The sequence below is a fragment of the Passer domesticus genome, chromosome 6 (genome assembly GCF_036417665.1).
Source record: "Passer domesticus isolate bPasDom1 chromosome 6, bPasDom1.hap1, whole genome shotgun sequence".
Lineage (NCBI taxonomy): Eukaryota > Metazoa > Chordata > Aves > Passeriformes > Passeridae > Passer > Passer domesticus.
This window is the reverse complement of record NC_087479.1, coordinates 3,241,652-3,252,461: the sequence shown is the minus strand read 5'-3', so window position 1 is coordinate 3,252,461 and position 10,810 is coordinate 3,241,652.

Below are 10,810 nucleotides of genomic sequence, written 5' to 3'. Positions count from 1 at the left end.
CTGCACTCTGTATACTCAGAAGTGTCCTGTGGTCTCTCAGATTTTCCCTTTTTTCCCTTATTTTCTCTTTATTGGCGTAATTTCCTTCAGTGAAGAACTATAGCAACATACTTTTTGCACAGGAAACAATGACATATACCAGGGCTACCATGAACACCCTGTTACATGTAAGAAATGCTCCCTATGCTTATTTTTTCACTGAGAATACTTCAAATTTTCAGACCAAAATGGCTTGAAAACTCATTAGTTTACACAAAGCTGTCCTGTCTTATCAGGCCTGATATTTCTCTGTGTATAAGGCTACAAAATCCATTCTCAGTGAATTGTGTCTGCAGGGTATCAAAGGCCCTGTAGGGAGGATGGAAGTTCTCTAAAGTTCTCTATATGTCATGATTTAGGCAGTGACACAGGTGTCCTGCCTGACAGGTGCCAGGTGTCCTGCCTGAGGGGAGCAGAGTCAGCAGCACAAACCACCCTGTACCCTGTGTACATCTACTACATGTTCCAGTGATGCACCAGCTTCAGCACATTTCCTGCAAAGAAACAGCTGATGGAGAACACCTTTTTGACCCCTCCACAGATTCCAAATATTTAAGAACAGGAACATGGTCTCTTTAGTATGGGATGAGAAGCAGCATCTCAACTGACATGTGACTTGTGTCTAGCTTGTGACTATGGACCCTTGGACACCTATGGACCCTTCCCAAGACAGGGAACACCCAGGCAAGGAAGATTGTTCATGCCCTAGACACAGTGCCCCTCAGTCCTGGCAATGACAAATTAAATGAGTTGAGGGCATTACAGACAGAATTACAGAATTACAGAATCTGTTCCTGGGTGGTGCCAAAGCTGATTTGAGTAAGGCTCAACACAAAACACCATCAACTGGAGACATTTACTTGAGCAACAAACCCTGGCATTTCTTATCACAAGCAAGTTGTGTCCCAGACAGTGCTTTAAAAATATCAGATCCTTCTGATTTTTTAAAAGCAGTGTGGCCAGTGTTTCCTGCACAGCCACAGTATAGACCATCACCACAGGGGTTTGTGGCCACCTTTGGCACGACTCAAGCTGTGAAGAAGTTTGCTGATTAATCTCTCCATGCCAGCTAATAAGAAGCCACTGGCTGGGTACAGGTGGTGGATGCATTTGCTCAGCCCATGGCACTCAGGATGACTTGGATCACCCTTTCAGCAGTGTGCTGTGATGGAAACCCCATAAAACACTTTGGCAAATACAAGTGTGCACCGTGTGAATGTTACAGCCACCAAATTTTTTGTGGGTCCCTGTGACTAACCAGAGCTCTAAGATTTTAGTAGGGATTTAATTTTGTAGTATCTCTTAAGGGCATGTGGGAAAGGCATCCTTCCTATAATTCCTTGGACTGTGGAGGGAACTGAGACCCATGTAAGTATTAATCCCAGGTAGTTATTCTACAGGATTTTTCTAGAAGGTACAGAGATTTCATACTTGAGCACTCTAGGGCTAAGGAGAGCTGACCTAAACTTCCAGTCTTCCACAGACCCTGACTCACTGGCTCTAAAGATGTGCTGGGGTCTGCTGAATGGCACCATCTCTTCTCTGGTTATCCCCCAGGAGTCTGGCAGGGATGTCATGGCATCCCCTGTCTGCCCTTCCCCTCATCCTTCTGCTCCATCCTCTGCCTTCCCAGCCCAGTGCTTGCTGCCTCAGCTGGCATTCCCAGGAGCTGGGGCACAGCTTCCATGCTTCGTGGCTGCACTCCTGGACATGCTCCTGCTTTTAGGGGGCTGCAAAAGGCTGCTGTACTGAATTAATGTCTCTTGCAGCCTCACTCTCTGGCCGTGCCACTTCCAAAGCACAAAGAAAGGTTTGTTAACAAAGCAGCAGCTACTATGAGTTTTAAAAATCACACCTTTTGCCTTGTGCTGGGAAATCTGTGGGTGTTGGGGTTAGGTGTATATACACATACACTAATAGTGTGTGCATGCATGTTATAGAGGTTCTGCATATCTACATATATATGGATCTGTATCAACTTACACATATGTGTACATGCACAGGTTAAACCTTATCTGTACAACAGGCTAGTATGCCCCCCATTTTTTTTGAAAAACAAACATTTATTGCTGACTTGTCAGGCATATTCCTTTGTGTTGTTTTTTTAACTTGGCCAGTTCTTAGAGTACAATAGTACATTGGCCATCTGTGCAGAGGAGAAGAGGGGTTTAATGAATAGACAAAGCAGGGAATGATTGACTGATTGGGACTCTTTCCCAGTCTCATTCATACCAGCCATACAATGGAATCACTCCCCATTTACACCGCCAGAAGTGAAAGGAGAATCACGTCTGTTTTGAGTTCATTCCTCAGAAGCTCAGATCATCCTCCTGGGCAAAAGACTTTAAAGCACGTGCTGCTGAAGCCAGGCTATCTGGTTTATTCAGAACATGCCCCAGCCTTTTATACGTGCTAGTAAAATTAGCTTCTCCTCGGCCCCTCTGATGGTGTCATGCAGCAGACGTGGCCTTTGTATAGGGCTAGGACAGTTTGTGTCCGGACAAACTTGTTTATGCAACCCAGTATGCCCCTTCCTTTTTTTGTCCCCATGTATAATGACAAAGTTCTAGGCATGTGGGCAGATCACTTACTTTCCCCTTTTGTCAGAGTACAAATTTACAACAGCCTGTTTGCATACCGTGCGCTGGATTTTAATCAAGTTCACTGTAAGGAGAGATAATAAAAATGAGAACCATGATTACTTCACAGTTGATTTCATTTGAATAAAGAACTGCTCAATGACAGATGGTTTCTAGAGCTGCTCTATATGTGAGCTGCCATGATGTTGAATAGTAAGGAGAACAAGAAAGTATGCTGCTGTGGTCTTTGGGTCCTTACTTTGTCTTATCTATATTCATGTTTTATTCAGAGAGGAAATTAGACTCCGCACCATTTTTTATTCAGAAGAGAAGGTTGGAAAGGGATAATACACAGTGTGCAAACCTGCCAGCTTCTCTCGGATCAGGTCTACATCCCTCTACTCTGCCAATACAACTTTAGCAGTATTCTCCACCAGCAAAATGCCTTCCTGTGAATGTAGCTCATATCAGGGGAACTGTGCTTTTGGCAGTGTGACTTGTTTCACCTCCACCCGCAGCCCAGGGACAAATGTGTCATCCCAGAACAGTAAAACAAGGGGGTTTATTTGTAAAAACCTGTCTGAGGAAGGGGTGTCTCTATGTACTGCCTGATGTGGCTACACCAGTGACACTGCAGCACAGATGAGCTGAGAGTCTGTTTCCACTTTTGGCTATTTCTGTGGGTTACTTTTGCTACATCTAGTAAAGTATTACACAAAACTGCTGAGGGCTTTGTTCTCAGAATTTTACTCTGTGGCAGAAATGCTCCTCTGGCATATATTGAGGGAGTATATATAACCTGTACAAACCAAAGATGCTTGGTGATATATCCTTGTATGAATGAGCAGTCTTTCATCACCAACTTACAGCAATTTTAATCTCTCCCTCATTGCATGCTTACCTGATCTCACCTGCATTATTGTGAGCTGCAATGGAAAATCATTGACTTGATGAGCTAAAATGCTCAGCTTGCTTTTCCTTTGGAACAAGTTTTCCAGAAAAGGCAAAAATCTACACTTTTCCAATGAATAGCTAGGAATGTAAAAATTTTTCAGGAGTAGGAATAGCTTTTCTCTAGACCACCTACTGTGCTTGGAAGGGTTGGGCAAGTTTTTAAGGACACACTGAATGTCAGAAAGTTCCAATCTTCAAAAACGGGTAGGGGTTGAAAAGTGTTGCTTTGAAATCTGTTAATAGAGCAGGAACAGATATCACTTGAGATGAAAGGTAGCTGGTGCCTGTGGCTTGCTGGTGTCAGGAGGGACTGCTACTAAAAGGGGAGTCCCGAAAGGCATTAGCCTGTGTGGTTCAGAGGGAAAGAGACAGGTAATTTATCACCTCAGGAACACGGAGGTATTTTCTGAGAACAGTTACTGAGGGATTAGAACATGCCATAAAACCACTGTCTTTATTGCATCCACAAATTTTGCATCCAATAATGATTAAAGCCAAGAGGTAAATATTTCAGCTCCTCAGGCCTCATTAATGGGAGCCTTTCCAGTGGCTTTTAAACGCTTTGAATTGTGCTCACATAGAGCACATTCATCTTGTGAGCTTTTGGACTAAACTTTTTTGGCTGTTAAGTCATGGGTTCAGCTAGTGACCACCTGTGACTCTTGAGATCACTGTGATTATTAGCTTAGGCAAATGCACTTGTCTTCCATTCCTCCTTCCTGTCTCCATTTATCCTACCGGGGTATTCACCTGTTGTGTACTGTCTAAATCCTTGATTAGGAGGTCTCTGGGTCAGGGCTTGTCTTTGTTTCCTTTGTTAGATCCCTTCTATATTAATCCCTTTCACATTGGCAGTATATGAAAGGTGGATTCCTCACAAATTCTTATTAAGTACCCAATTAATAAGAGCAAGAGCGTGTTAAGAGCACAGCACAGAGACAATGCTCCATTCAGATGCTGCATGAAATCTTGATGCTGATACTGTCACTTGAGTGAAATCTGTCTAGGGCTGGGAAGAATCCTAGGATAAGCACTAGAAAAGCATTATTAACAGAGCTGGATATATTTTATTTATTTATTTGGGATTTGGCATGTGTGTGTGTATAATAAAATAAAAATAACTACTGCTTTCATTGTTTTTTCACTATTCACCATTTATATAGATTTTAGAAATTCAGACACAAATTGGTCCTGGGTAAAAAACAAAAGAAAAATTGGCCTAAACATTAGCCCCTGAACCTGAGCATAATTTGGGGGTTGATTCTGCTTTATGACTTCTCTAGAAGAACAGGACACACAACACAGAATTTTAAGGTCATTTTCAGAGAGAAGCATCGTCTCCTGGGATAGCTCTGTGTTTCTAAGGGACTCATCAGTTCCCATGTACTGATCCAAAGGATTAGTGAAATTCAGACATCAGACCCAAAACCTGAGCAGAACAGAATAACTAGGAGCATCAGTGATCTAGTGAATACCAACCTGGTAAACAACATCCCTGCCCCTGGCAGTGGGGTTGGGACTAGATGATTTTCCACCTCAAACCACTCCATGAATCTGTGGCCAGGAGGAACACTGTGGCAGATAAACACTAAACAAGAGAGGGCTGTACTGGTCTAAGAGATGAGCTGGGGGCATGATGACACTTGGGGGCCAGTGACAACAGGAATTAGCAAGGGTGAACTGAGTGTGAGATCAAGCAAGATGAAGGAGAATGTTCTGGTACTCTTGGTTGAGAGAAAACTCTGGGTTTGACCTGAAATGCCAAATTGAATAAGGTGCTGAGCTACAGTATTTACTTTCATAATAGATGGCTACAAATTTCCAGAAGGAGGCTCGCATCTGAAGTGGGTCCAGTGGGCCCATACTGAGAGGGCTGAAAAAACTGTCTCTGCTTCCAGGATCCTTCCCCCTGCAGGCCTCCAGGCTTCCTTCTTCCCCCTCTCCACATCTCCACACACACAAAGGTCAGAAAGCACAGCCACACATGCAGTGCCTTGAGTTCCTGACTCTGCCGTGGCACTGCCTCCAGCAAACATTCCCACGGTGCACCTCCGGCTGTGGCAGCGAGGTGATGAAGGCCTGTCTCTGTGTGCTCCCAAAAGGGCTCCCAAAGATCCAGGGTGCTCCTTTTGCCATTCATTGCCCTATAGAGCAGCCTTTAGGCCACTCTGAATGGTAACAGGTGCTTCTGGCCCCATTGTGCCGTCCCAGCTGTCAGGGATTTCTGGGGACCAGTGAGTGAGATTGTGTAGGAGTTGCTTTAGTGGCTCTTTGCCATTCAGGAATTCTTTTGCGCCAAGGGAATCCTCCAACAGCTGTTTGGGCTGGCTTGGTGACAGCTTTGTGCTGCCGGAGCTGGGCAAAACGGCCCCAGCTGGGCCAAGGATCTGGCTCCTTGCGTGTAACTTGCTTATTTAGGCCTGTGGCCCTGTTTTGTAGGTAATCACTGCTACTGGTGGTGAATGCAGCAAGCTGCTGAAGCCGGTGGCCTTTGCCAAGGAGCAAAATACCGACTGATGTAATTGGAATGTGAGATCTGCAACGCTTGAAAATTCTGCCAGAAAGTAGTTAAATGGAGATGGCATCTCATTAAAGGGAAGAATGGGGTCTCTGTGCATGTGCTCTGTCCTTAGACTGGGCAATGGATCCCCAGCAAGTTTCCTCTGCAAAGAAAAGTATTTGAAAGAGAGGATGGGGAAGAGCTGGATCTGTGGGTGCAATGGGTAGGTACAGAGCTGCTGTATTCAAGGATGTGACATCCAGGTGCAGCAAATGAAGGCCTGGCTGGAGGCTAACAAACAAAGATAAGCTTTACCATGCCATGATTTTGGTTGTGCATGTGACCTGAATGTCTGTCCTCATCCCTTTGTGCTACTGCCTATTGAGGAGCCACGAGGAGCAAATCATGAGGGCAGCTAGCGACTGTCTCCATATCTACTGAGTCACGATTGGCAGCGCGCGCCCCGAGGATCAGCTGTTTGATTATCCAGAGAGCATGTGGCTTTACTCAGCTGCTCCAGGCAAAAAAAGCCAAGAAGGACAACTGACTGATTGTCGGGAAGTGTGGACAATGAGGCAGGAGCGGGAATCCATGTGACTGGTTTCTGAGTGCAGTCCTTCAGCACCCAGTCAAAACAGAATGGGCCTGAGCTGGCTGATGACCTGCATATGTAAAAATATTTGTCCTTATTCAAAAGGGAGTGGGACAACATATACTGTGAATGGAACAATGCACGCAAGCATTTGGAAATCCAAGATGTGCCTTGCAGCTAAATCATATGAAATGACATTAGCTCCCCCAGTGTATTGTTGGTCGGGTGATCAGGTTCCAACAAAGCTGCAAAGAAAATAAAAGTGGCACAAAACAAACTCTTGCTAATGAGCAAGCCCATTATTTGTCTGCTGCTAAATATGTAAATACTGAAGCAGATTAAACAACAGTAGCTTAAAGATAGGTATTTTTCTGTTCATTTATCTGTATTTTGTAGCCTAATGGATTAAAGTGTAAAGCTGACAGGCTGCTTTAAAGAGATGTTCCTTGGGGGACATTAAAAAGTCTTTATGCATGGCACTAGACAAAACACCCACAGCACTGTCTTTGCTCCGAATGAAAAATCAGCTTTTTTTTGGTCTGCTTTCTATAACCAGTTACTGAAGAATACTATTTATTTTGGTAACTAGGCAAAGGATTTGCAATAGAGTTAGACTTCACCTAGAAATTACAGTATTTGCCAGTATTTGAAATACATTTCCCTTAGGACTCTTCACTTCCCTCACCTCTGCTGCAAACACAGTTACAGAATTTTTTGGCCTGGGCTCATCCAAAAGAATGCCTTGAATTCCCAAGGGAGGAGCAGCAATTGTGATCCCACACTGCTCAGCTATTTCCTTCTGGACCTTAGTGAAGACCCTGCCTGCAGCTGGTGCTCCTGAGGGATGTCAGGCTGGATGGGCCAAGTGGGTCTGTCCCCAGACAGCCTCCCAAAGCTGATCTAGAAAAGACTGGAGCCCCAGCACATCCCCATGTCTGGCAGGGAGCAGAAGGAGGCATGTGGTCCCCAGCCTGTGTGCCTCTCTGTCCAGCTTCCCACAGGAGGGGAGAGAGGCTGGCTGGGTTTGGAGCCAGGGCTTGCAGCCATTCCAACACAAGGGTAAACTTCATTTGCACCCACAGCAGCACGTGGTGGGGTTGGAAGGAGGGAGGATGGACTCTCCCTGAGGTGATATCCTCCCTGCAAGGGACTCTCCAGGGTTTTTAAGCGTAGGCTGCAGAAATCTTTTTGATTCGTAGATATATATTGCTCTTTGCTCTTCCTTTAAAGAAAACAATTGCCTTTTTTTTTCCCCCTCCCTCCCTGAGCTGCTTTCAAATCTTCCTCTCCCATGAAGACTTTATCCAAAGAGAAAAGTTTCCTCATCTTATTAAAAAGAGCCCTTCTGGGTATGAGCCATTGCACCAAATTAAAAATAAACTTGGAAAATATTGGCAATAATAATAAGCATAAGAATAAAGAGCCTGTATGATGTGAGAAAACACTCTGTGAGCATATTAAAATAGGAAAGCAAGGGAGAGCTTTCCTGAAGTGGATCCACAAGAATCTCTTAGGGCAAAGCCTGAGCATTGCTGGCCCAGCTCCTGCCCCTCCATTCCCACTCCCATGCTGTAGAGTCCTCCCACGTCTCCTCGCTCTTTCCCATCAGGGACTCCTTTGCCACATGAATTTGTGTGCCAGATCCATCCCATTGCTCCCACTCCAGGGAATGTGGTGGTTCTGTGCATAAATCTTGGTGTGGATTTACCCTGCTCCAAAGTTCAAGCACAGATTAGGAAGAACAGCTCCACACTCCTCACAAAGTCTGTGTCATCACAAGCTGCTACTGAAGGGACAGGGCCAGCTATTTATTAACTTTTTTGCAGAGCTTTTTGTCAGCTTGAGCATGAGTAATGTCAGCTCACTGATATTTTTCATGCTTTAATAAGATGCATCCAACACTTTGGGAACAGTGAGCATCTACATTTTTTTCCTTCAGTCTCAACCACCCTAAAAAGCAGCAGTACCAAATGCTAGGCAGTCACCATGACCACAACCTACAGTCACTGGTGGTGATGGACCAGACAGGAGAAAGAGAATACTGTTTTCTCAACACCACTTTTATCTCACACTGTAAACCCCCATCAAAGAATTTCATACATATTTCTCTACGTATTGCAACTTGTTGTAGGGGCTGGACTTGGATTGCCTTTTTAGTTAATTGCTACTTCACTTTTCATTTCATTTAAAATACACCAGTTCTAAGAAGTTCTTCTAGGAGGTCATTGTCTCAGGTACTGCATAAATGTCAGCTATGTTTTCATTTGCTCCTTTATTTCCCTTTTTTTTTCTTCTTCTTTTGGTTAGGATTTTCCTCCAGGCCATTCCTTCTTGAGGTTCAGAGTCCTCGAACCTCTGTTCCAGCTTCTTTACTTTCCAGCTCAGCATTCTACTATCATTCATGGTATAGTTCCAAAATGCATACATTCCTTACAGCTGAGATAAGAATCACTGGGGTTTTCTTTGAGGAGCTGGTCTACCTTTGGCCTCACATGAAAATGTTGCCCTTCATAGGAAATAAATTTGCACTGCTTTGATTCACAAATTCATCTCTCCTGTCCTTGTGGACCTAATCCTGTAACTGGATCCAGGCACAGAAGCTACATGTACACTAAATTAAACATGGGCAGCAGCACTCCTGGGCACTGCAGCCAGTTGGAAAAGGCAGTGCCTGTGCCTGGACTGCCTGGTTAAAACTGTTCACATGGCAACCACTTACTGGAAATGGACCCTGGACTGGTCTAAGTGCTGTGCCTGAGAACAGAGTTAGAATGGGCAAAAGCCCTGAGAAGTCGTGGCTGCCCCATCCCTGGGAGTGTTCAAGGCCAGGCTGGATGGGGTTCTGAGCAACCTGGTCTGGTGGAAGGTGTTCCTGCTCATGGCAAGGGGGTTGGAACAGGATGATCTTTAAGGTCTCTCCCAACCCAAACCACTCTAGGGTTCTAGGATTCTATGAAATCCCTGTCAGGATGCTCTAAAATTCTGCTAGTACAGGCACAGCCCAGCACCTACGGATGCTACTGCCATACCTGAATTTACAAGTGCTGCCACCTGAGTCTCTTGCTGCAAAGCCCATCCTGTGGGAGCAGCCCACAAGCACCAGATCATCACTTTGTCTGAGTGAGTGGTAGTATTGTGGTGCAATCCAGGTCTGCTGGGTATTTGAGACACCACTGGTGTCTCAGCTGCTTGTGAAGGTGTATTTGTCTTAGGTACTGTAAGTTACACCATGAAGCTCAAGCCATTGAACGTATTATCTGGGTGCATAGGTAGGTAGGTATGCAGATAGCTAGATTGACAGATCAGGATTCTTCATCCTCTGACTCTTCTCCAAAGTCCAATTAGAGAAAATTATGTGGAAGGGACCGCAAAGGGACCTCAGTCCTCACTGCAGATCATTGACATAAAAACACTTACACAAGGCCACCCATGAGTCCAGGTACCCCAGGACATTCTCTCTGACCTGCAGCAGGTTTGTAGATTCCAAAGCAGGGCATGATGCAGTAATCCTCCTGTGGGCATGGCATCCTCACGGCTTGTGGCAACCAACAACTCCCTCCCCTCCTTAGCAGACTCTAAAGGAATTTATCATCATGAATGTTTCTGTTCCTTTTCTGGAACCAGTTATACTCTTGGCCCCCATAACACCCTGGGCAAGGAGTTCCACCAACCCATTAGATGTGGTATGAAGCAGTATTTCTTCTTATTTGAGTTTGCTGCTTGATCATTTCTTTGCATGTGTCTCAGCTCTTCTATTGTAAGAACAGCTGTCTTTATTTACCTTTTCTGTGCCATTTGGGATGGAAAACATTTTTGTCTCAGATGTTGCCTTTCATCATCACTTTTTTTCCCCATAAGGTAGATTCCTTTCTACTTATTCAGCTTTGCATAGAAGTTATTTCGCCATAAATATCACACCATATTCTGTCACAGTTACAGATGTAATATAGTTCTGCTCTGAGCTTTTGAGATGGGGGACCAGGCTATTTGAATGTACTTGGACTGGAGTAATGGCTTAATAATATATTATTTTTTTCCCTCTATTCTCTTTCCTGTAATTACCAACATCCCATTTGCCTTCCTGATCACTACTGAGCACTCACTGGTGGTGTGATAATCTCATAGTACTGTCCCCAGTGACCCCAG